Source organism: Crotalus tigris, unplaced genomic scaffold (assembly GCF_016545835.1).
Source record: "Crotalus tigris isolate CLP2741 ecotype Arizona unplaced genomic scaffold, ASM1654583v1 scf7180000017585.4430047, whole genome shotgun sequence".
Taxonomy (NCBI): domain Eukaryota; kingdom Metazoa; phylum Chordata; class Lepidosauria; order Squamata; family Viperidae; genus Crotalus; species Crotalus tigris.
The window spans coordinates 1686529-1714113 of NW_024096493.1; the positions used below are offsets into that span (position 1 = coordinate 1686529).

General features: G+C 38.0%; 1 long non-coding RNA gene across 2 annotated transcripts; it reads right to left on the minus strand.

Moving 5' to 3' along the window:
* On the minus strand, positions 1 to 26794 carry LOC120315901. 2 transcript variants are annotated; one of them, XR_005558816.1, is made up of 4 exons: positions 26726 to 26794; positions 22285 to 22399; positions 20417 to 20532; positions 1 to 278 (listed from the first exon to the last, which is right to left on the minus strand). It is a non-coding gene; the product is annotated as an uncharacterized LOC120315901 (long non-coding RNA). The 2 variants fall into 2 exon arrangements; XR_005558813.1 differs by lacking the exon at positions 1 to 278 and adding an exon at positions 13576 to 13698.
* Between the last annotated feature and the right edge of the window lie 791 nt (positions 26795 to 27585).

A 27585-nucleotide genomic window follows, 5' to 3' on the forward strand; every position in this document is an offset into this window, starting at 1 on the left:
TATAAAAAGCACAGTTGTTTATTTTCTATTGAGAAAGGAAATACATAGCAATGCCTTTCTTGGATACATTTTAATCTGTATGAATCTATTGCCAGCTGTTATCTACCCCCAAAGGTTGGTAACAATATTTTGTATTACTATTGTTGTTTGATTAAAGTAGAGTCAGTTTGGTCTAGTAGCTATGGTGCCAGTCTGGAAACCAGGAGATTCTGAGTTCTAGTTATGCTTTAGGCGTGAAAAACTGGCTGGGTGACTTGGAGCCAGTGACTCTCTTTCAGCTGTTGTGGGGAAAATGAGAGAAGGAAGGAGTATTAGGTATGTTCACTGCCTTGAGTTATTTGTAAACAGTAATAAAGGGGGGATAAAAATCAAATAAATAAAAGGACTAATGACATGAAAGAGGTAGATACAATTCAGGTCATTGGGCTTATCTATTGTTTCTTCTCAAGCTGTAGGAATGAATTTATTCATCTCAGTGGACATTGCAGTATACTCAAGAGTATACTAGATAAGCAAATTCTTCATTATATTACATAAAACAAAGAGATCTAGTGGATTTGGCTTTCCAGTTTGTTTCCAGTGTTTTTTGAAATATACAGCCTATGTAACTGAACAACACATGCAGTATAATCTATGTAGCTTGGAGAATATATGGGTTAACCATCTTATGTGTTAAATCCTATGCTCAGTGTTTAGTCACTGTTGTCACATTGGCAGTTTTGAGCCAGGTATAGAGTAGAGACAAGGCAGAGAGCTAGGAATGGCAGAGGAAGTGCCAACAGCTGGGGCTGATTTGCCAATGACAAATTCCATATGTGAATTATACACAGTAAAAAGTAGTATTTTCTCACATCCACTGAGCTTCTTTGGATGATCCATGATTCTAGTATTAGGCAAAGACATTGATTTCCCTTGTTACATTTTTATTTATCTTGTTTTTGTTTGAGAGACAGAGAGAGGGAGGGAGGGGGGAGGGAGGGAGGGAGGGAGGGAGGGAGGGAGGGAGGGAGAGAGAGGGGGGGGGGAGAGAGATGCCCTGAGTCAGTCTGGGTAGCACACATATTAGGCACATCCACCCTTCCCTCTTTTTCTAAATAAGAGCTTCAAGTGCACCTTTTTCAGTAATTGGTGGCGCAGTGGTTACAATGCAGTATTGCAGGCTAACTTTGCATTCCCACTGCATCCCCAGTTTGATCCTGACCGGCTCAAGTTTCACTCAGCCTTCCATCCTTCTGAGGTCAGTAAAATGAGGACTCAGATTGTTAGAGGCAATATGCTGATTCTGTAAACCACTTACAGAAGGCTGCAAAGCACTATGCAGCAATATATAAGTCTAGGTGCTATTGCTACTGCTATTGCTAATTCGGCTTGTCTCATACACAGTGTTCTAAGTGTGGTTACATCATAGATCTCTGCAAAGACATTCCAATATTGTTAATTTTGCTTTCAAATCTTTTTACCACATTGGATTTCAGTGTCCATCACTGGGCCCATTTCTTTGTGATAGCAAGAAATCACGTTAAATAATACTCAACCCTTGGCAATGTCACTATTTTTTCTAAATATTTACATTACACTTTTTATATTAATCTATAACCACTTTTGTAATTAACATATTATTATTGATTGGAAGAGTTACAGAAGAAACATATCTATTTTATATTGCTTAAATTGCATTTTATAAAGAGATAAACATTGAGCTGATGACCCACATTTTTTTGCTGCTGAATTCTGGTAGTGCTGTCCAAGGGTTTTTGTAAGAGGAATAAATAGAACTGTGGGATACATGTGACATATGGACCAAAGAAGATACTTTGAGGAATGTATTGTTTGGTTTTTATAAATAAGGGATTCTTTTCTTCTGTGGAGATTTAGGTCTCCACAGAACCAGCAAGAAATCAGGAGCCAGAGTTAGGTCCAAAATAAGTATAAGTTTATTCCATGCTACTTCTAAACAAGAATCTGAACTACTAACAGTCAAGGGAAATGAAAGACTTCAATGGAATTCAAGGAATTCAATGGAATTTAAGGAAGCTTTTGATGTTTTATGGGCACAAAGGGACTTCAAATTGATGGTTTGGCTCAACCTGGTCATCTCCTGCAGATAGGCTAATTAAAGTAATGAATGTTTGGAAGGAGATTACAAAATGTGTTCAAGAAGTGCTCCTAGGAAAACATGTGTTTCTTTTCTGCTATAAACACTGAGCAGTTCAATAGCTGAGATTACAAACTGATTAGAACCCTAGAACATTTGACTGCTTGCAAAGCAATTGATATAGTTTATTAAATAAATGCTGGTCATGTGTGATATATATGCATTTAGATGGTACGTTAGACTTTTAAAACTCTCTGTCTAGTGGAATACATTAGCCTCGCTTTTCTGTTTACGTCTTTGCGACACCATGGAAACACAGTGCTCCCTCCTAATGGGTCTCCCCAGTGTTAAAAAAAAAAAAAACCACAGGCTTTGTATATTTGGTTTTCATGTCTCCTTTTGTGTACAATTTACCATTTCAGTAAGAAAACTGATCATCCCCTCTCCTCCTCCTAATTCTGCTGACTGAATGGAGGAGAATAAAAGTAAAGATAAATAGAAGGCTCACCTTCCAGTGGCCATTACTAATTCATCATAATGCTGACAAGATCAGCAGCCTACTGGAAGCAAGCAGCAACTTGCACAGAGGTTACTCTCCAGATTTTAAAAAGCCCTGGCTATAATTAACCTTGAGACCACAGTTCTTTAGGTAAATTGTAGTAAAACCCAAAGAACACTTAATATTGGTGCTCAGATGGGGAGCTGATATAAAATAGAGACTTCCACACTGCTGCCTGCTCCCTTCCAAATCCAACAGCCTATTGGCAGGCTTGTTTTATAGACACTGTAATGACTTTCATTTCCTTTAAACTGCTCTTCCACAGCTATGACACTCTCCCGCTTTGCCTGCTTGAAAGCTTATTAGAGCAGACCAAGGAAATCATCCTTTCCACATCACCCAAACAATCCAGGAACAAGGTGAGCACGAGACATACTGTGACACAGCAGCCTACAGCACTGGCTTGCCATCTGGCACCTGCTGGGGTCTCTGCCCAAAATGAATAAAGTTGTCAGGATATTGTGCCGTAATGCAAAGAACAGAGAAAACGGATCATTATCCATGAGGAGAAATGGGCAATTTAATTAGACAGTTCAAACCTTCACTAAATCAGAAAGAAGCAGACTCCTCAGTCACAAAGAGCAGTCAGGTGATCTCCTTGAACCATTCAGCACATGCTGAAATTCGGGAGAGTTTCTGAGGATTGGTCCAGTATTTTTAAAGTACGCCGCTTCAGATAGGTGTACTGTCCTGCATAATAATTTTCCCATTATATTTCAAGAACAATGAGGGTTCTACAGAAGCCTCTTATGATCTCTCGGTTAGATGGTTAATAATGGCAGGTGGTAAGCTTTCACTGAAGAATATTTCTTGGATATTTGGAGGTTCACTTCAAAATGCTCTAAATGGTTTGTGATGTAGTGTTGGAAGAACTGACTGTGAGAAAGAGGCAGAGCCAACCTCTCTGGCTGCTACTTCTCAATTCTTCCCTAGTCACAGATCAACTTTTAATCAGGATTGGAGGTGCCATGGGCTAACTTTTCCCCAGATAACTGAGCAAATCCAGCTTCTTTTCCATTTATGTTTCCTTATATCTTGCAATGTCCCAGTTATAAATTAGTCAAAGCATGTGTAACATTGTAGTACAGCTGGGATGTGAGAAGGAGCTAATTAAGTTCCCAAAACCATTTTGTCAAAAACACAAAATTAAGTGGTATATACAAAGAAAATTAAGATGTGGAGACTGAGAGAATGGAAGAAAGACAGAGAGATGCAGAGGAATAATGCTAAAATAGGCAGTTATTAAAGATGCTGTAGTAACTTTTGGGATAACAGTTGTGCTTGGCCTTTAGTATCATGGGGATTGTATTCCAAAACCAAAGAATGGATAGAGTCAAAACCAAAGATAAATAGGACTTTCTGAATGTATTTTTAATTACATTTACAATAATTTAAATCGAGATAGCTAATAACATTGCTTCCAGGAATTTACTAATTTCCTTTGTATCTCCTTAAAAAGGCTTTTTAGAAGTCACATATATCCTTGGAGCCTCAGTTGTATCTCAATAGAGATACAAGCAGAACAACATCCATGGATCCACAGGGCAAGTCACAAACTAGTCCATGAGTTTACTCATTTGAAGTCAATTTAACCAAATCCATTTCTTCTCTTTATTGATCAGCCATTGCTGCTTGTGTTACATACAATAAACCTTCCTTCACAACATATGGCATCTTAAATTAAAAGCTTTCATTGATAATATCTTTTTGTTTGTTTATTTGTTTGTTTGTTTTGAAGGGGGAAGTGTTCTATTATAGCTTCTACAGATACCAATCTCTAAATTCTGGATGCTGTCAAAATAAACATTTGCCCTTTCTGAGGCTCTTATAACCACACAGACAGACTTTGTTTTCAATTCAGCTCATCCTCCATCTTCACTTTCTATTTATCAGAAAAGGCTTGGATGTCACTGAAGCATTTTAGATAAATTGATTTTTACTGTACTAAATTCCCCCTCCACATTTCAGTCTCCACCTCAGCTACAGAAACAAATTATGCTCTTTTTTCTTATTCTGCTTCCCCACACACACATACACACTATGTTTAACACCTCTGAGACACAAGGCCAAATGTGGTACAGAAGATTTTGAAAACCTGTGGTATCTCAGAAGTACCTGCCAAGTACCTGTCTGTTTATTCCCTTTGAATGACATGTATATTTGTGAAATGGAACAGATCCATCAAGAACCTTAATATCTGGGCTACAAAAATCTTCACAACCACTAGAAACACATTTGTACCTTTTAGATATAATGTAGTAATCATCCATATTTTTGCATATTTTGCTCATCCATCTAAATTTATTCTGTCATAATCTATAGTTACTAGTTTTTCTTCTTACCTAGGAAATCCATGTTTGATACATTGTACCATGGAAGTCAATCAAATCACTATACTGTATTTTTATCTAAGGCCTAGCATAGAATGTGCATACATCTCCAGTGGCTTTCAGTACAAAAACTTAAAATATCCACACTCACGTGCATATATATAAATGCATACACAAATTTCTTATTCCTCATTCAAATAGGCCTGATGCCAACACAAATTGTCTTGTATCAAGCAATGCTTCTTAAAAGTAGCAGCATTTGATCCTTAAAATCTGAAACTTACACTACTGATGTCAAGATGACTGGTCCAACTTCTTACATTGCCTTTAGAATAATTGTTTTAGAAATAATTGGAGTGCTGAGTTAGTAATTTACTTATGCTAATGGGATTTTTTTTAATAGTCAATTTTTTCCCATGATTAGAACAATTTAGAGCTCACTGCTTATCCTCCCCCTGTTAGTAAGAAATACTATTACGAATAGCTTTTATGTCACAAGTATTAAAAGCATTCCTTGTTGGTTTTGTGATCAGAACCTTGTTAAAGTTAGAATAATGCATATCAGTATGATTTTTAAAATATCAACAGTCTAATGGCCAGTGGAATGTAATACCAAAATACTAAAACAAATATTTTATTTTAAAAAACAAGGCAGAATAACCCTTCCCCTTTAAAATTAAATATAATAGAATCTACTGTTAATTTACTAACAAGTTTTTGCAATGTTTAAGATTCACTTTCAAAAAGGGGCTTCAGAACACACAACATCTGTTGGTAATTCACCCAAGCAAGCATAAAATCCTGGGGGGAAAAAATTATAGGTGCTTGAATAAGTCACAGCTCTGCATTAGCAGTTCACAAATCCATTGCAAATTCCAAAGAGCTCGATGCACATTTTATCAATTAAAATAATGTAGATATGGAGCCGGGGATATTCACAGGGTGTGTGTCTCTGTGTTCACATGTCAAAAAAGGGCAATGGACACCGCAGAATAGGAGCCCTGCACCTTTGCATGTGCACACATAACAGAAGTAAGAACAAGTGGACTTTGATCACACATTAGTGACCAGTATCTTGCCTTTTTAATCCCCCCTTCCTCCCCCAACTGATTGGGGGCATATGATTGCTAAACATTCCTGAACTGTGATTTCTCCCACGTTTGACCTGTGTTCCCAATCACTTTCTTTCCAGACTGATTCATTTGCCACATTTATGTTAGTCTTCTCTTAGCAAGCACTATAAGTAGAAATAGCACAAGCTACTTCAAGATGCAGATGTCCAGTGTAAGTTTATTGCAAAAATTAATCGAACAGCTGTGGAAAAAATGCTGGTGACTGCTACATGCAGCACTTAGAGCAGCTTTCCTCCAGAACTGGAAAGTTTGCCAGGTCAGTCTTAGGTAAAATGCATGAAGTCCTATGCATATTAACAAAGATGCTATGTACATCAACAAGACTCCTTTGCACCCAACAGTGGAGCCCTGTTGGCTCCTGACTTCATTGGACAGGTAAATGGAGAGGGAAGAAGGGAAAGACAGAAAGTGATGCATTGAAAGCCACATACTGCAGGATTTAGACTTCCAAGATACTGGAAGTGCCTTATCAAATTAGCTCTTCATATAACATATCAGCTAGGCCAGGGGTAGGCAACCTTGGCTTTTTTATGACTCGTGGACTTCAATTCCCAGAATTCCTGAGCCAGCATGGCTGGCCCAGGAATTCTGGGAGTTAAAGTCCATGAGTCATAAAAGAGCCAAGGTTGTCTACCCCTGAGCTAGGTACTCTTTAAAATTGGAAGTTAGAGGTCAGCCAGGTATGTCCATCCTGTACTGTAAAAACCAATGTACTGTACATGGTTTGCTGTTGCCTGTCTAGTAGAATGATCACAGGCAGCTCACAGACTGGCCACACAATTATACAAAATGGTTCTTTAGGTGGAAATTTAATGAAATGTTGTTACAGAAGGAAACTGTTGTGGGGAATTGCAAAAAGAAGTTAAAATAATTTTTTCAAAATAATCTTAATAAAGGTACAGAAGTAAGAATGGTTTGGGATACAAGCAATGCTTTTGTAAAAGGGTATTTTATACAATGTAAATGATTATTTTTTTTAAAAAAAAAGGCAAGAGCAAACACAAATGATTTTGGATAAGATCAAAAAAATGGAAGAATTTTCAAAAATCTCCAGGGAGGACAACCATTAGCTCCTATCTATGTTAGTGGTGAGAGAGATGGAAATAAATATGAATTATGCAAAACAAATAAATTTTGAATTTGCAAGTAAACTGGGGAAATGTTTAGCATAAACATTATGAGAAGAAGAAAAAAATAAAATGATATGAAAGTTAGAAGAAGGAAATATTTTAATAACATATAATCCAAATATATGAAAAATATTTCATCCATATTACTTTATTTTATATAAACATCAAGAAATTTCCTTGAAAAATGTTAATGAATATTTACATAAACAAAGTTTACTGAAGATCACAGAGAATCAGAGACAAATTTTGAATGGACCAATAGCAATAAGGGAAGTGTGTGAAACTATTAAAAATGTTAAAGCAGGAAAAGCACCTGGTCCAAATAGGTTGGCATCTTCTTATTATAAATATCTTGAGGATGAGGTTTTACAACCTTTACAACAAGTAATGTTATTTTACAGGATGGAAAGATTCTTGATAGCTGGAAAGAAGTTAATCTAGCATTAATATCTAAAGAAGACCAAAATTTGACTTTAACATGAAATTACAGTATAGACCAATATCTTTGTCAAGCAATGGCTACAAAATTGTTTACCAAAACTTTTGACTGAATGGTTGAAAATAATTTTACAGGACTTTATTTACGAAGATAAATTGCACTTATCTTGCAAGTAAAAAAAAACACTTGCAAGATATTAGAAATGTTCTGGACTATTTGGAGCTACTTCATGCAGTATTTTCTAAGAGAACTGATAATAAGAAGGAAGGAGAAGGAGGATGAAATGAAATCTCTACAGTCAGCAGACACAATACAGGGAGCAGTTTTAACTATCTGAGGCAAAAGTGTTGTCACTGTCATTTTGTTTTAATCTAACGTGACAGGCTGAAAGCAAAACGTTATTATACACCTTAGCTTGCAAGAGAAATGAGACACATCAAACAGAGGACTGAAAACAGAAAGGCAAAATGAATATTGTAACTATTGCCAACAGGTTTCAACAGAGGTAAATTACAGGTTTTATTGTCATAGGGCATTGTGCCAGAGAGAATGACATGGCTTTGATGCAAATAGAGATGAGAGCGTTTTCTTGAAGAAATGCTGTATGTGGGAACTGACTTTGGATGCAGCCGCCTCTGGACAGTTATCTGGGGTCACAGTCACTGAGGCAAGAGGCTTTTGAAGAGAAAATGACCACTGAAATGAAGCATAACTGGCATTCATAGTTCATCATTTCAATAAATAAATAATTTTAATAGCAGAAGAGGAGGAGGAGGAAAAATTGCTACTTTCAAACTGGAAAAGGTATAGACAAATTAAAGTTCAACTTTAAAATGAACAACTCTAATGGATAGAGAGAAACAATGACAGTTAAAAGTTTTATGGCAGGAGTGTCCAACCTTGGCAACTTTAAGATTTGTGGACTTCATCTCCCAGAATTCCCCAGCCAGCATGAGCTTAAAGTTACCAAGGTTGGACGTTCCTGATTTAGGGGATGAGAGGAAGAGCCCAAAAGCAGATTTCTGATTTAGGGTCCAGAGCAGCTGTGATTTGATCTGTTAAATAGCTGAATTTTGGCAGCTTGATTGTTTTCCCTTTGGGGTGAGAAATGGTGAGTAAAGCATCCTTAAAAATGATAGGCCCACCCACTCTATCTGCCTCCCATCACTTAGCTCTTTTGTAAACTAATACAATCAATTTCAAAAAGTACATTAGACCCAAAATAAGGAAGATTTCCCATCTAAGTGTTAATAAATATTCCATCTTGGCTGTAAAAATGTCTCATTTCTGTATTGGAACAGCCTGTTGATCAACAACTGGAGCAAGTATAAAAATGTTGTTGTTTACAACATACTTTTCATGAAAAACTCAAAACCACTATAGAAGGTCTATTATAATAACTTAGGCTGTTGTGCTAATATCTCATATTCTCCCTTTTCCACACCACAGCAAATGTAGTAACCAGGGACTCTCATTCCAATAAAAAGTGAAATAAAATTACATTAACTTAGAGCAATCATAAATCATAAACATTACACACTTTCTATAGATCATCTCTGTCCTTTTGACACAACTACAGCACTGCTGATGTGTGTGCCAGTATACATGTATAAAGAGTAGGTCGTATTACAGCCCCTTAGACTGGTTTATTCACCTCCTCTAGATAGAATTAGTTATTTCCTGCCTATCAGGTCTGCCATTGTGCATATGGAAATATTCTTCAGGACTGTACATTTGAGGCACCTTCTGTTCCTTAAAAGGCAGGGTGGTGTTCGATGTGATGGCATCTGAAAAGCATTATCTATTTCCTAGTGCTGATCTATCACACTTTCAAATTGAATGTGCTTCCTTTTAACTTATAGTAAAGTGCAATTACAGTTTAAAGGGAGTATTTATGTACATTAGTTAACAACATCATTGCAACTTAGTACTCACACATCAACACTTAATTAGTGTAAAGATAAGTGACATAATTGCTACAAGGCATGTATTCCCCATAATGTGAGGCAATTTTATGCACTATGCACATTTTAAATGCTTCCGTTCGATTTTTTTTCCCCAAGGCTGAGATTTTCTTAACCCAGTAGGCAAGGTTTATATGCCTTCTCCTATTTTCCATTTGAATGGAATGCAGTACTGAATGCAGTACTATAGATGTGTTAGTGTCGTGGTTGCTTCCCCAGGGAGTGCTTGAAAGTATTTTGCTACAAGAAGGGCAGGAAGGTGAAAAAGATGGTTTGTAATCTGAAACAGGGGAATAAGCCTAAATTTATGCAAATACTTATCAATTCTAAAAGCAATGTAAACCTAGGTAAGGAGCAATATAACAAACCATGTTAGGGCCCTTGCTGAAAAATTCTGCATCACATTCATAATTCAATTGGCATGATGTTTTGTTCTGTGCAACATAGTCTATTCCTTATGCTTTATCATGGTGTTCCTGACTTTAATGTGAATTTTTTTATACCTTACTTCCACCATCACCCACTTGCTGTTGATTGTGTTTGAACACGATACACAAAAGCATTTCTGTATGTTTGATGTATTAGTAAGGGAATCCCAAAGCTTGTTCTGGTTGAAGATTTCTAGCGCATTATTTGATAAAATAGAGCTACAAAATCTACACAATATCTAAGTGCCATTTGATAGTGCAGAACATTCCCAGAGATACTTCATTCTTATGTTTGTCACTCCCTTCCTCCTTAGAGCAGAAATTGGTCGGATAAATGTAGGAGACTTTTAACAATTATATTAATGTAACCAAAACCCAGGTGATCTACATATTCCTACTTATGAATGGACTTTTCTGCTATTAAATCAGATCATTTATCCCATGTATTAGAGCTTCAATCTAAACACATATAATGTTATTTCATTTGTATGAACATTTGTACAAAAAACCTGTGCAGGTTCTACGCAAGAAGATTCTATGCATGACGTTTGCTATGCCACATATTTATAATAATGTTCTATAACCTATTATACAAAGGCCTTTGTGGAATACTATTTGCAGCTATTTTTCTTTCTGTCATGGATCAATGGGTCTAACAATATCTTGTCAAAGGAATGAAGATTGCATGATACTGCCAACATTTATCATGAAATCTGTATAATAAAGATTACTGTTTACATATTACTTACTTAGCCTCGCCATGGTCTCTGCTTAAATGGAAATTGCTTAAGTACTTATGGTTACAATTCAACAAAACTTAAGTCCTTAGCATCAATTGATTTAAGCCTGGTTTGTCCTGTGCCGGTTTAAGTCATTGTCCTCACATAACATGGGATTTGGTTTGAAATGGTTATAGTTACCTCTGACCTGGAACAAATCATTGTATCTAATTCTAATGTACCTGGCATAGTTTGTATAATGTTGCTCCATTATCTGCAGCTGCTTGGAGGAACATGATGTAAAGAATATATAAATAACTGTTGGATATAAATAAGCCAATGAAAGCTAGTATGGAAAGTTGATTGGAAAAGCTGTGTTTTGTCTTCTGGTGGGGATGGGGGGAAGGAAATGTTTGCAGAATCTATGCCTAACAGAGTCCATTGGAGTGGGTGGTTTAATTAAATCTATATCATCATAAAAACAATTGTTGATAAGAAAGACAAAGTCTGGATAGTGGATGTCATAGTGCCTGGAGGCAGTAGAGTAGAAGAGAAAGGACTGGAGAAAATCACAAAAATACACAGAGCTGCAAATAGAGATAGAAGGGGTATGGCAAAAGAAAGCAAAATTGGTACCAATAGAGAAAGGCACCTAGGGTATAATCTCAAAATATCTAAAGTACCACTTGAATACTATCAGCATTGACAAAATCACAATCAGTCAATTGCAAAAGATTGTTTGCAAAAGATATTACTTTGAACATCTTAAATCCTGTGACTATACTTTTAACACCATCAAACAACATCTGCCTATCCTACATCCTTGGGAAAGACTCCGTGGCAGGATAAAAAGGCCAAATCCAATCTAAACATTTGGCTGACTAAGTGACCAATCATAATAATTAATTATTACATTTCTGCCAATCTTACACTGTGAATCCAGCTGTAGATTACTCACACAAAATAATTAATAAGAATTGATGCGGCAGTGCCATTAGATAGTAGAACAGAAGACGGGGAAAAATGGAGAAGATCACAAAGTATCAAGATCTAAAAATTGAAATTGAAAGATCATGATACTGGAAGATATACAAAAAATCTTGGACAGTGTTTAGAAAATCTACACATTGACAAAATTTCCATCTGTCAGTTACAAAAGGCTACACTGCTTGGATCCACACATATACCATACCAATTCATTACAACATCCTAGATCCTTGGGAAGAATATGATTAGTATGAAGGTCAATGACACTTAAGAACTGGCAGCTGTGATTTCATATTTCTGGGTATATAATAATAATTTCTATTATTTCTTTGAATTGTTTTTCACTTTTTATTGAGACTGCACATGCACACAAAATTATAATTTAAACAGTTATGCATAAAGAAGTTGGACAAGTGCACAGGGTTGATATTCATAATATGCCAGTTTGGTCTTCTGGTTAAGGCACCAGGATAGAAACCAGGATATTGTGAGTTGTAGTCCCACTTTTGCCATGAAAGCCTGCTAGGTGACTTTTGGACAGTCATTCTCTCTCTCTCAATCCAATTCACCTCACAGGGATGTTGTTGTGGAGAAAATAAAAGGAAAAAGGAGTATTATGTGTGTTCACTGCCTTGGTTTATTTATAAAAATGATAAAGGTGGGTTATACATAAATATTAATAAATACAGACTTCTAAGTCTGGATTTAATAAAAAAAATTGTTTCATTCTGCAAACTAAAAGCATGAAGATCTTAGTAAGTAAGTAAGTGAGAAATAAACTCATTTCATTTGTTTTGTTTTTCTTGCTAAGGCAGTATTTTGTTAAGGTAAATTCTCTTAAAGGATTGATTAGGGCAGGGGTCCGTGGACCAGTACTGGGCTGTGGCATTCCAGCAACTGGTCCACACAAACAAGCAAAGCCCCATCCACTGGATGCAGGCAGCACACAAAACTGCTGCCGATCCACAGAAAAACCTCTCTCTACAGTACCAGTCCTACGTACCCAAAAGGTTGGGGACCTCTGGATTAAGGAACAGCTTTATGAGCTTAAACATATACACAGACCCATGAACTATACTTTTTAAAAATCTATTGATGGTTATCACTGGATTACGAAGTGGCCCGTGGGATTTTTCAAATATAAACTGATTAAGGAAGTTAATTTGAATGCCACAGAGGTTTGTTAGGGGACATTTTGCTATGCATTGGAATTTGCACTGCGTATAGCAAAACATTTCTACTTCCCCCGAAAGTCTAATTTTTTTTGTTATACATATTTCTATTTTGGATCATGACAAATATTTATACTTTAGTTCTATATCATTACATTGGACGAAACTAATTTATTATCATTGAAATAACTGAGTGAGCTTTCCCTGGAGTTTTTCTCTTTAGCTTGCAATATCAAGCTGCAAAGTCAGATCTGCTCAACTTGACAAAATTATATACTGCTATCATCTTTCTGAATATTAGTACAATTCTGATTTTTGTCTACCAAAGTGACAGGTGTAGCTATTTTATAGCTATGGCATGCTATAAAATATTCTGAAAGTTATTTTGTCATTGGATCAGCTCTGACACAGATATGCATAAAAACCCAGCATTTATTACGGGAAGTGATTTTGTCTTTTTTCTACATTGGAAGATTTGGTTGTAAATGTTTCATGCTTGAGGGATTTTATCTATCAGCGCCTTTTATTTTGGGCCAGAGGGCGGTTCAACAGCCCCTTTCAGTCTACATAGCTGTGAAGGAAAAGAAAAGAAAGATGCATCCTGAAAGCATTCTGTTTTGTCAAACATAATTTTTATTGCATATCCTTGTTTCTTAATCCTTCATCAATTTGTAGGCTTCATTGTGCAGTTGGGATGAAACACAGCAGCAGCAAGGAGATAATATGGGTACTTTTTGTCAAGCTGAATGAAAATATATATAATAATATATGTAATCTATGGACAACATGTTTTCTTCTAAAATACAACACTTTCAAATTTCCCTACTACACTTTAATTGCATTGCTTGTGCTCAAGGGTGGTATTAAAAATGATTGGATAAAGCGATTTAAGTGTTAGTTTAAAATTTAACCATTAACATTTTGAGAATATTTCCCTTTTTCAACATGATTGAAAATCAAAAAGAAACACTCCATACAAAATGTCTGCCATATTAGGCCAGTGAGATGAATCTGTGATACTCTAGACCAGACATGTCAAACTCGTGATGTCATGTGTTGTCACGCAATGTATCGGGACTGTTTTGCCATTGCTGGCAATAGGGTGGACGCAGCTTCCGCATGACACGTCCGGCCCGCAGGCTGGCAGTTTGACACCCCTGCTCTAGATCCTACTCTAGACACTCTAGCTCATCAATCCCTTCATGAACTTTCAGATTGTTCATTGGGCACCCCCCAACATTTATTATATGAAAATAATTCAATAAATACTATTTTATTGGTACTATGAACAATAAGAGTAATAACAACTCTGCCTCATTGATCCTTGGGAGGTCAATATCGACCACTTTGGAGAAGCCGGCTCTAGCTATTTCTGAATTACAGCTCCTTGTATTCATTGATAAAAATTAATTGTGAGAAATGCAGGCACTCTAGTTCTATAATAACCGGAATGCCATGGATTTTCACCACTCTACCTCTACATAGAATGGATCCTTACATTCCAAAGATCTACGTATCGACAAAGACAGGCAGCTTGTTTTTCATGCTTACACCTTTTAGCATATTTATCTGAAATAAAGAGATTACTTAATTTAAGACACCCCTCTTCTTAAAGGAATAGATAGAAAAGGATTAACTTACTTCTATCATTTTTTTCATGAATTTAGGACTAGGCTACCATATTAAGGTTTAATGAACTGCAATTTTTCCTTCATATAGATACAGTACATGAATTTTATTACCTACATCTGTATAATATTTGCTAGCTTTCACCTGCACACCTTTTGCTGTTAGGATCGCAATGTTTCTGTCTTAGAAAAAGACTTTTCTAACCATGTTTGAATGGTTTGATCTAACATGGGACATCGTTATTTTAGTAAAGCTTGTAATCTTGGGCAAATCTGGATTTTTTTTTTAATTTAGTAATTTTTAAAAGGGTAGATTTCAGAATAATATCGACTGGTTTGTATCAATTGTGATGAATCAGCAATAAAAAATAAAACAAAAATGTCATCATCATCCCAAATGCAAAGCTCTTGTGAGACAAGACATTTATGCACATATTGTATTGTCTTTGGCTTCCCAGAAACTACAGTATAGAAGTTCATAGTTGGCAATATTTACACAGAGAGCTTAATTTCCAAGTTTCAAACCATTGGGAAACAATAGGTAAAAACTGTGTTTCGACTAGGACATAATCAGGCTTTAAGGCTGCTAATGTATTCTGTTTAGAAATATGTTGCTGCTTCTTCCTGGAACTAAACGTGTTAGGCTGAGTGAACTACATGTTTGCAGACCAATGGATTTCTATCAAGATCAGATCAAAATAAAAATACTAGTCATTTGTGTGTTGGATGGACCAGATGTTACACACCTAGCTTGGCTTGGCCTTTTTTTTTTCTTTTGAGAAATCAATATGCTTTCTCTACTGTAAACACTCAACAAATATTTAGTTTTCTTTCATTTAAAAGGAATTGGCATTGATTGTCATCTCCTGGGGACTGTCTGTCTGCCACTTTCAAAACCGATGTAACTCTGCCCTCTGGAGGAAAGGAAGCAATGATGAATGAAGAACTGCCTATATACATCAAACAATACTCCTGACTCATCCCTTCTAATCCTCACAGGTTACTCTCATTTTTCTAGCAAATTATTAAAAGCAGCACTTTCAGTGAAGGTGTGTGTGTGTGGGGGGGGATGTACATTAGACAATCAAAGAATAGTCCTCGAGTTAGGACCACGATTAAGCCCAAAACCTATGTCGCTAAATGAAACATTTCTTAAGTGAGCTTTGCCCCATTTTACAACTTTTCTTGCCACAGTTGTTAAGTGAATCATTGCATTTGTTAAGCGAGTAACAAGGTCGCTAAGTGGCTTCCCCCACTCACTTTGCTTGTCAGAAGGTTACAAAGGGGGAATCGCATGACCCTGGGACACTGCAGCCGTCATAAATATGGGTCATCCAATTTTGATCGTGTGACCACGGGGATGCTACAAGGGTTGTAAGTGTGAAAAACTCCTAAGTCACTTTTTTCAGGGCCATTGTAACTTCAAACAGTCATTCAATGAACTGTTGTGAGCAGAGGACTACCTGTAGTCTGATCCCTCAGGAGGAGTTTGCGCCTTCAATGCTGATTCCATTTAGGACTGGAAATCAGTTTAACGCAAATCCCAAATCCAAGAGGGGATGGAGGCACTGGGGAATAGCTTGAACTATGGAAGGCTGAAGATGTGTTCTAATTAGCTTTGTCCCCACTACAAAGATTTCCGGACACCCATGACTTAGTATGTGCATTAGTTACTGGATGGCAAGGAAGGTACTACCACCTTTCCTTCAATAGGCCTATGTATATATGTAGACCCACACTGGAAGTTTTTAAGAAGAGACTTGAACAGCCATTTGTCTGAAATGGTATAGGGTTTCCTGCCTGAGCAGGGGGTTGGACTAGATCAGGGCTTTTCAACCTTTTCACCCATTGTACCACTTTTAGAATATGGCAATATCCGAGTACCATCAGTCGCCTAGCAAGGTATCAAAAACTTGATGACCAAAAAAAAGGGGGGGGGAGTGATAAAATACAGGTAGTCCTCAACTTACAACAGTTCGCTTAGTGACTGTTCGAAGTTACAATGGCACTGAAAAAGTGCCCCCCAAGTCACAGCCGAGCAAGACACCTGCCTGCCCGCCCGGCGGTGCTCTTCCTCCTGTCCGAGGTTTTCATTGTTGTGAGCATTTCTGTTGAGGATTGGCAATGGGGGAGGGGTGGGGGATGTTTGGTTTTTATTCCCCCCATTTGCTGTGTGGTTGCAGCAGGTTTTGGTCACTTCACATGACCCTGGGACACTGTGACCATCATAAATATGAATCAGTTGCCAAGCATCTGAATGTATATCACAAGACCCTGGAGAGGCTGCAACATTCCAACTGATTGGCACTTCTTCTGGGCTCAGCAGAAGCACTAGGATCAGTGCTGCTTTCCAGCTGATTGGTGCTTCTTCAGGGCTCAGCAGAAGCACCAGGATCAGCGCCGAGCTCCAGCTGGAGCCTGGCGCTGATCCTGGTGCTTCCACTAGCCCTGACAGTCCCAAAGAAGCGCCAATCAGCTGGAAAGTGGCACTGATCCTGGAGCTTCCGCTGAGCCCTGACAGCCCTGCAGCTCCAGCCATCTCTCGCTCAGGCTTGTGCGGTGCTGCCTCCGGTTCAGTTCATTCCCCTCCCCCGCTACCACTTTTCTAGGATGGTCGTGTACCACCTGTCAGGTGCCAATGTACCACAGGTGGTACCCGTACCACTGGTTGAAAAGCCCTGGACTAGATGACCTCCAAGATCCCTTCCAACATTATCATTATTATTATTATTATTATTATACATACACACACATATACGCATACTTCAGACACATTATGTGAAAACCTAGCTCTCTGGAGACACTGCTTTGCTGGGAACGGTGAAAGGAAAGAGATGAAGAGGATGACCAGCAACCAAACAACCAGGAATGAAATAAAGAGATGGACTTGGTTATAGTGGTGATGGGTGCACTGTTGCAAGACCTGAGAGATCATCATGGAAAAATGTCTTTGTGGTTGCTAATAGTCAGCAACAATTTATTGGCTCGTGTAATACATACATACACCTTAGCAGTGCTTTTTTTGTAAAAAAAAAAAAAAAAAAAAAGTGCCGGAACTCACAGATGTCATACAACCCGCCTTGCCTACCCTACAAGGTTCCATCCAAAAAAGGTGCCGGAACTCCGTTATGGACGTTCTATGAGAAAAAAACATTACTGCACCTTAGTAATGTTTTATTAAAGTTTGGAGATTCCTGCTGTTCTACAAACGCTTGCATATTTGGAGGAAGAGAAAGATGAATGAGGAATGTATGACTGGTATGTTTAATTATACCAGTCTGTGGCAAAAATCTGAGCAGTTTTGACCATTTTGTCCCCTTGCTATTTCCCATTTCTCAACTTTTAAGTTGTGAAAATATATTTTCTGGAGCCTTATCTGCCTGAATGGTTAAAGAAGTTTGTTGACTTTTAGAGAAAAGATGAGTCAGTTAAGTACTTCATTCTGTCCTCTCTGGTGAACAGTCAGCTCCAACCTATTCATAAAGGAACATTATTATTCTTTGTCAGAACCCCATGTTTGCAAAAAAAAAGTGCTTGAAATTTGTCACAGATAATGCTAATAATACATTTTATGTAATCTTCACTAAATTCTATCACAAAACAAAACAGTTGTGAGTATTTAGAGAAAATAAATTTCATAGGCACATAATGAATAGCCTTTTCCAATGATTCCCAACAAATTTGGCATCCTTCCTCCAGGTATTTTGTCTGAGTTTTATAGATCCTTAGAGACCAAGTCTGAGTTTAAACATTATTATTATAACCTTTATTGGTTGCTAATTCATAATAAAATGAAAAGGGAAGACTAAAACAAAGCATTAAATGCAATCTAGAGTTAGTTAGGGTAGGGATAATTCCAACTCTCAAAGAAGAAGTTTAATTGACAGAGAATGGATGGATGTTGCTGATAGATTACTCTTTCCGTTTCTCTGTAAAGCAAGGCTTTGCTTAGCTCCCTGACCTGACATTTGGGGTAATTCTGAATGCAGGGCTGACTTTAAGCTAAGGCCAAGTAGGCACTGGTCCAGGGTGCTAAACTTTTGGGGACATCAATGCTGCCAGGAGCATAGTGGCTTAGGTAGTTAAGACGGACTGGAAGTTAGCAAGCCCTTGTTGAAGACCTGGGTGCTGCTGTGTGGTGAGGTGACTTGAACACTGGGCACTAACTAACAAAATGAAATTCAATGGTGAAAAAAGCAAGGTTCTACATTTAGGCAAGAAAAACCAAATGCACAAGTACAGCATAGGTGGCACCATGCTCAATAGTAGTAACTGTGAGAGGGACCTCGGAGTCCTAGTAGACAATCACCTAAATATGAGCCATCAGTGTGCTGCAGCTGCCAAAAAGGCCAACACAGTGCTAGGCTGCATTAACAGAGGGATAGAATCAAGATCATGTGAAGTATTAATACCACTCTTCAATGCCTTGGTAAGGCCACACTTGGAATACTGCATCCAGTTTTGGTCACCATGATGTAAAAAAAGATGTTGAGACTCTAGAAAGAGTACAGAGAAGAGCAACAAAGATGATTAGGGGACTGGAGGCTAAAACATATAAGGAACGGTTGCGAGAATTGGGTATGTCTAGTTTAACGAAGAGAAGGACAAGGGGGGACATGATAGCAGTATTCCAATATCTCAGGGCTGCCATAAAGAAGAGGGAATCAAGCTATTTTCCAAAGCACCTGAAGGCAGGACAAGAAGCAACGGGTGGAAACTAATCAAGGAGAGAAGCAACCTAGAACTAAGGAGAAACTTCCTGACAGTGAGAACAATTAATCAGTGGAACAGCCTGCCTCCAGAAGCAGTAAATGCTCCAACACTGGAAGTTTTTAAGAAGAGACTGGACAGCCATTTGTCCGAAATGGTGTAGGGTTTCCTGCCTGAGCAGGGGGTTGGACTAGATGACCTCTAAGGTCCCTTCCAACTTTACTACTATTACTAATGGTAGTGTGTAGTATATGTGAGGTGAGCTTTTATCATTCATTCCAGCTCCTTATGAAAGGAGCCCCTTGGACATCCCCTGGGCAACAGTGATGTCACCAGTTAATTCTTTCGACACAGAAATGCCTCAAACAGTGCCTCTGACACACACAGGATGGGAACTGTTGAGTACTTCGTTCACGTGCGAATGATGAAGACACATGGCGATGCTGAACAACTCTTTATTCTCCTTCTAACAACAACCAAGCAAAAGCAAAAGGCTCGCAGGCCTTTTTATATGGCCAGAAACCCGGCAATGACAACCAATAGGAACAGAGCATTTTCACACCTTGCGCATGCGCACAAGGCCAGCGCCGCTCTGTCTGGTCCTGAGCAGCTTTTGGAATGCCCGGGACCAATGCAACATCCCGAGCCTGCTTTTGCAGGCTCAGGACACAACACCCCTCCCCCCTAGATGGAACATATTTTGCGTATACACATGTACATCATGCATTGGGAAGAGTGGCATATAGTTGCATTATTCAAATGCACAAAGTGTGGAATACTCGAGTCTGCCCTCAGGCAAACCCCCTTCAATCTTTAGTACTACAATAAATGTATCCAAAATAAAAAAAATAATACAAAATAATCTACCACATCCCTTAATATTCATTTATTAAGGTCAAGAAGCATGTCATTTGTCTAACCCCACCCCTTTCCTATGTGTTGCATTTATCCTATTTCATGGGTATCTTACGAGGCTAAAAAAAATCTCTTTGGCTTGTCTTTAACTTGATAATTTAAAATATCATTAAAAGAAAGAATGTTGTGCTTCCTTCCCCCCCCCACAAAAAAAAATCCCGAGATTGTTCATTTCTGCAAGCCTAAAATAAATCCATTTACTTTTACCTCTGAATATTTTTATGGCATTTCCAGTAAACTTCTTCTACTTCTTCCTTTTTCTTTCAACAATTGCAGTTGATTGAACTTCTGCTGGGAAACTGTTGACAGCAATGAAATATGGCCTTTTTGTTTCCAAAGTGTTGATAACAAGGACATGACAAAAAAAAAAGATTCAATATATTTTGACACGAGCACAATGAGCTGCATTGAAATGAATGGAAAATTGCAAATTCTTCTCATAAAAACATCCATTCATTTCAATAGAGCTTTTACAAAATAAATGACCTAGTAGATTGTACTTGTAGGGCAAACTTCCCCAAGATACAAATACCAAGCTTAGAATTTTCTATCAGAAGGACACTACTTTGGAAGAATTTACTCTTCAGACTCTGTAATGAATGCAACGGCATCATAGAACAATACAGATTCACATTTTCTTCTCAAAAACCACCTCTTTGTTTCATCTTTAAAGATCATGTGTACTGGCTTTCAATGCACCATCACAGTACTACCACTAGAGTTGAAAGGGACATTAGATAAAGGTAAAGTAAAGGTTTCCCTTGTCCAGTCATGTCTGACTCTAGGGGGCAGTGCTCACCTTTGTTTCTTAGCTGAGGGAGCCAGTATTGTCCAAAGACATTTCTGTGATCAGGTGACATACCGAGTTACATGGAAAGCTGGTACCTTCCACCAAAGTGGTACCTATTTATCTATTCACATTTACATGTTTTTGAACTGCTAGGTAGGCAGGAATTGGAGCAGGTGACAGCGGCTCACCCTGTCGCACAGCACTCAGATCTCAAACCCAAGTAGTCAACTTTCCAGCTGACAAGCTCAGTATCTTTAACCACTGAGCCATCGTGACATTAGAAGCCTTTTAAGCTAATTCCCTGCTTAATGCAGGGTCCACATACAGAGTGGACTTATGCTACCCTTGAGCAATAGCTATCAAACCTGCACCGAATGAGAATATACCAATATATAGAAATTTTTTTCTTGTTTCCTCAAAATGTTCTGTTAGGATATTTCTTCCATTGCTTAGACAAAACAATTCTATTCGTTTACCATTTACAAAGTCTACCAACTGGTTCTAGTTTCTATAATTCCTAGTAAGAGATAATAAATTTGCTGTAGCTTCAGTGTGACCTAGACCAGCGGTTCTCAACCTGTGGGTCGCGACCCCATTTGGGGTCGAATGACCATTTCACAGGGGTCGCCAAACAATGCAGTCTGCCATTTTTTCCCCTTTTCCTTAGCTGTGCTACTCCCTTTTATCCTATTGCTTTTGAAAGCCAATAGAATAGACTCTCTTGAATAGAGTCTAATTCTAAAGCCAATAGGAATTGTCCAGGCTGTCTCTTCCCTGCTGAACCCGCCAAAAGTCCCATTCTGCAAACGGTGCTGCAAGTTGTCTGCAGCGAAGGCGAGCTGTCTGGAACTTTCCACCCCTCCCTGCTGAGCAACTACTAAAAATGTAAGTAAAAGAGGGCCAGGGGTGGGAGGTGGGAGGCCGGCGGGTGCAGGGAGGGTTGCTGGCGCGCGTGGGGCCCGGCGGATGCCTTACCTCCCTTGGGCTGGGCCAGCTGGTGGCCCAGCCAGTGATCGCCCTGTGCCGTCGCTGCCCCTTGCCAGCTACACCTCGGCCAGCGCAGGGGCACGGCACCACGCATGCGCGGTGCTCCCGGGCAAGAAAAGTCGTCGACTTATGACTGGTTGGGTAGTCCTCGACTTACGACCAGTTGAGTAGACCTCGACTTACAACCAGTTGGGGGGTCATGGCATTAAAAAGGTTGAGAACCACTGACCTAGACAGATACTTGAAGTTTTCCTTTCAGCTTCTCTTTGCACAGTTTAACATATTTCAGAATACATACCTCTCAAATCACTCATCACTATTGGGACACCGCATTCCTCCATCATGATAGTGGATTTTCCATGCAAATTTCATTTCAGAGTATTACCAGTTTGGTGCCTATAAACACTAAAACACTAAAACAGGCAGTAAGGATGTTGTCAGTGCTACAGTGGTCATTTTTTTTACTGATGTTCTTATAGTAGTATATTGTTATTCTGGTTATCAGAGATTTATAACAAGATTTATAACAGTTAAACATTACTTGCTAGTGGAATGGAACTGTAAATCACTTTGTAAAATTTCTACTTACTTATTTCCACCATACGATTTTTTTTCTACCACAAATATATGGTCATGAATAGGGCTTAGGACAATAAGCCTATTAGAGTGATTGTTTCTTTAGAAAGATATTTCTACAAATTACAGATATTTAGAATACAGAATAACACAGTTGGAAGAGACTTTGGAGGTCTTCCCCTTCCCAAGCAGGAGATCCCATACCATTCTGGACAAATGACTATCCAATCCCTTCTTAAAAATCTCCAGTGATGAAGCACCCACAACTTCTGAAGGCAAGCTATTCCACTGATTAATTATTCACACTGGCCAGAAATTTCTCCTTAGATCTCACTTTGATAAGCTTCCATCCATTATTTCTTGTTCTGCCTTCAGGATAATTTATTTATGCTACAGTCAAATCACTGAAACTCACTGAGATAATATGTTTTCTGTGTCTGTTGAGGGTTTTTTTTTTTTTAGGGTGGGAGTTAGGACAGGAAGGAGTAGTAAGGGAACAATAAAAACCCTTCCCTCCATCTGTGAAGATGTTCAAAATACATAATGAAAGTGGACAGTGTTTCATAAGCAGCAGAAGTAGGTATATTATCTGTACGTTGTTCAGAAAATGGTCTTGCTTTGTGTTTTCTTCTCCTGGCTCTTCCCAACCTGAGCGTGTTGAGGATCCCATCTGTGTATGTTTGGTGTACTTTCCCCAACCCAACATCATTGTCACATAGGAGACTGTGTTGTAATACCATCTATGAATAAGTGCAAGAAGAGTTCTGTTTAGAGGAAAATTTAGGGACTGAGCAGCAATAGGGTAGATGTTGCTATGGACAGCAATGACTTTATTTCCACTTTGCTGGAAATAAAACCTTTCACAGGGGAAAGTGTGTTCCCTGAATAAAATAAATATGACAGTTTCAAAAATAGCATGGAATATTTCTATAAAGGAGAAAGAAAATGACTTTAAAAGCTTTTGTATTCAGTGCTCTTTCTTTTTCAGCAGAATTCTTTTAAGTAGGAAGCAAAGAGAAAAGAGGTGGTAGGAAAACAGAGGATGTTTACAGATGCTTAAAAGGGATGTATGTAAAAGTGCAAAAAAATCATCAGAAATAACTGAAAACTCAGAATAATTAGTATGAAAGTGTATCTGTCAACGTGTCACAATCTTTCTAAAAATGTCTTTTGTTGCTTAAAAGAATGATATGATAGTTTCTTAATTTTATTAAATTACAGCAATCATCTTCCATTTATTTTGATTTTCCTAACAGTGTCTTGTCTGCAACAACAACAAAAAGCCAGAGCAATTGATTGCAATGAAACATTTCAGTAAATGGAACTCTTACTTTGATTGAAAACAAAGAAATTAAATTTTATTTCAATGCGATGATCTGCTCCACCCTATAATTGGAGTCACAAAGCTCTTCCCCCAATCATTAGAAACAGTTTCTTATTGCCAAGCTCTTTCTAACAATTTTCGACAAGACTACTCACTGCTAGCAGAGAGGAGAAAGAGAGAGAGAGAGAGAGAGAGAGAGAGAGAGAGAGAGAGAGAGAGAGAGAGAGAGAGAGAGAGAGAGAGAGAGAGAGAGAGAGAGAGAGAGCGATGCAGTTACATGTCACATGCGCATACATCAGCATCCTGCTTAACAGGCATTCAATTTTCCCAGCAACATTGTCAGATGCTAACCAAACTCCAATCTTCCTTTCTGCTGATTCTTCCACTCTTAGCTTCCACTCCCTTGATTCTGAGGGAGTCAGATGACAGGAAGGAAAATTATTGCACCACAATGATTCTTTGAAATGGCAGAAGTTAAAGAAGATAGATTACCACATTGCTGACGTGGTTTGTCTGGATCTCCAAAAAAAAAACAAAAGCTGTGGGTTTAAAGTGACCATCATCTTAGAGGCCACAAGACGGCAGCTGCCCTCCTTCTAACCTTCATTTGCACTTGTGAAGCAAGTGAGCAGAGCACATTTCCCATTACCTGTCAAGCAAGGATGTAGCGTTCTTCTGGCCCGCAGTAATCGCAGGCTGCTGGGGAACAGAGTAATAAACACCTACTGAGAGGGATGTAGCGTGAAAAGATCTCATCACCTGCCATTAGCACGCTGATGAATAATGTAGGATTCTCAGTGGCAGATGTCAGGGCTGGGAAGAAGAATCATTTATGTAAATGCTCTGGCTAATACTTCAGCACAAACTGAGAGGTGATAGCAACAGATGCATGTGACAAAAATTACACTTACTACTGTGGGTTTTTTTTTTTTTTTTAAATGGAACATTTATTTTGCAAATAGCAACATTCTCGTGCTCCCTTTTCCTCTTCTTTTAAGAGCCAAAGGGTGCTGTTGCACAGGAAAATCAGCTCAACCGGCCAATGGGACTCAAGAAAGATGGACTGTCCTAAACCTTAAATTAAAATCCGAATCAATCCCTGCAGACAAAAACAACAGTTTGCTCCAGAAGTGAAAGCAAAACCAATTCTTAGTTTAGTGAACAATATTGTTCACATGTGTCCATCATTTTTATTGTTTAAATTAAAGGATAAATTGTACTATGCATCTTTCAGCCAGTACAGTATAACAAATTCTAATAAAAGACTTAACAGTTTGATTTCTAATGGCTATTATTTCCCTTGTAGACAAAGATACCTCTAGCAACTTGTGACAAATGCCCTTGGTCATCGCAGTTGAGGACAAGAGTTTCTCTTTCTGGCTGGGACCTGTACAGGAAACAAGCCAAATTGGAGGAAGCAGTGAAGTGTCAACCAGCTATCAGGGTTTGTGAAAAGCCTGAGTGGTTTTGTTCGTTTTATTTCTACTAAACAGTCTCCAGAAAAAAATTTCCAAACATGTTGGCTTGAAGAAGGAGTCGTCAAATGATACACATAAGCAGTTAAACTTGTCAAACTTCATATAAAGATGAAGCTTTTTTGTAAAAGACAAAACAGATACAAAAAATTGGGTTGGCTGCAGGTTGAAAGGATCCTAAGTGAAGATTCTTCTCAGCAAACCTTATATGACAGTGCATTCTGGGAGATTTAAAATGGAATTGAGGGATGGCCCTTACACTTGGTCTTACCTATTTTAGTAAAAATAAAAACAAAGGTGAGGTTGATCAAGCTCAGCTTCAACAGCAATAGACCTGTGTCTAGGTTTTCTGTTGGCATTAGGTCTCTTGGAGAAGAGGGTATAGATGCAGTTCTTGTGGGGGGAAAATAGAGGAAGACTGGATGAGGTCTTGATGTCAAATAAGCAGAGCTGCAAGTCCATAGGCAGCTTTATGAAGTGAAAATGATTGCTTTGTAAACTAATTTGTGACAAAAAGCAGAGATGTCAAAGAAATGAACCTGACTACTAAATATTTATCTAGTACCAATGGTGTGATAAGCATCACATACAATTCACAAAGGATTTGCAGTTTCCAATACATAGCAATACTGTGATGAAGGGGAGAGGCAAGGGCAGGGAAGCAGTTGTTCTAACAAAGCCTGAGTTGGGTCAGAAACTTGAAAGAAAAGGGAAAATCAACCTGGTAAATAGAGGAAAAACTAGTTGACTGAAACAGAGAATCAGTGAGAGCCGATAGTTTTCTAGAGGGAGAGCTGACCTCATAAGGAAAGTAATCCAAAAGTGGAACATATTAAAAAATAAGGACTAGATGCCTTATATTTTATGGAAAACCAATATAGAACTTTAACAAGAGGAGCAAGATAATGCTGACGTAAGATGGATATTCTTGAAAATGTTAATGCTTCTGATTATAAAAAGCAGTGTTTCATCCTATTACTAGTAGCCCGTGTAAATTGAACAAAATGCTGCGCTTGTTCGGCATTAACTCTGTATTCTAATATAACAATTAGCACTGGATTCTGATTTTTTCCCCTTCAAATCAGTGGTAAATATATCTGTTGAATAAATATAATTTAACTGTGCAAACTAGTACTGAGTGCATTCATTGCTGACAGTGTTCAGATAAAAGGGAACATTTGCCATATATATTGTGCCCTGGTATTATTTCTATCAATGCCTAAGGCTAAAAAGGGCCACCCATTTTGTGCTGATGTATCTAAAAAAAAAATCTCTCAAGCTGCCTATAATAATCTCCATTATGTATAATTACCATTTTGATAATAGTTTTTAGAAGAGGTAATGCACAGCTGAATGGTTATTACCTGTCTGTTCATGCTGGAAACAAGATACTGAAACCAGAGGAGACAGTCACATGCTTCTTATGGTGTAGCTTGAAGAAATAAGAAATATTTAGCAGAATGCAAGAAACAGATCTCAAAGTGCCTTTTGATTTAAAACTAGCTTATGTTGGAACATATTAAGATAGTCTAAATTTAATCAAATACTAAATATAGAAATAATTAAGAGAAAGCAATTCTCTGTACACTCTTTCTTAATAGAGACAGAAGTAAGAAAAAGAAGTTTACATTTTTTCGTGTGTGTGATTGAGAGTTACATGTTGCTTACATATTATCGACTGGGTTTCAATATTGGATCCATAATAAAAGTTCTCTGGATGACTCACAAAAGAAATGGATCTTTTAAAAGGATTGTTTAGCTCTCCACTATGACTTATTCAGATACATTTTAAAATGCTGAATAGTCTTTATGGGAAACTTCTCCTAAATCATCATTCAACAAATGTTATTTGGAGAAAGTTCTTAGATCTGAAAAGAGTTAAGATTTGAACAACACCAATGTAAGAACAGCCACTTTCTGTTTTATTAGATTGTTATTTTAATATCACCTTGTCTTGTCTTGTGAGCTGCCCAAAATCAGTTTGAAATTGGAAGGCACATGAATGAATCAATCAGTCAGTCAGTCAGTCAATGAAGCAGGTATGGTAATATCTTCCCCATAAATATTTAGGGCTTTAAAAAATAAAAACAGGACTGGTTCCCAGAAATGCACAGGAATTCCATCTGGCTGACAAATAAAAAGAAATAATGTCTATAAAATCATGCTCCTGATGAAAAGTTACAGCCTTTTCTGACCAAATAAAAATATTATGTATAAGGCTGCA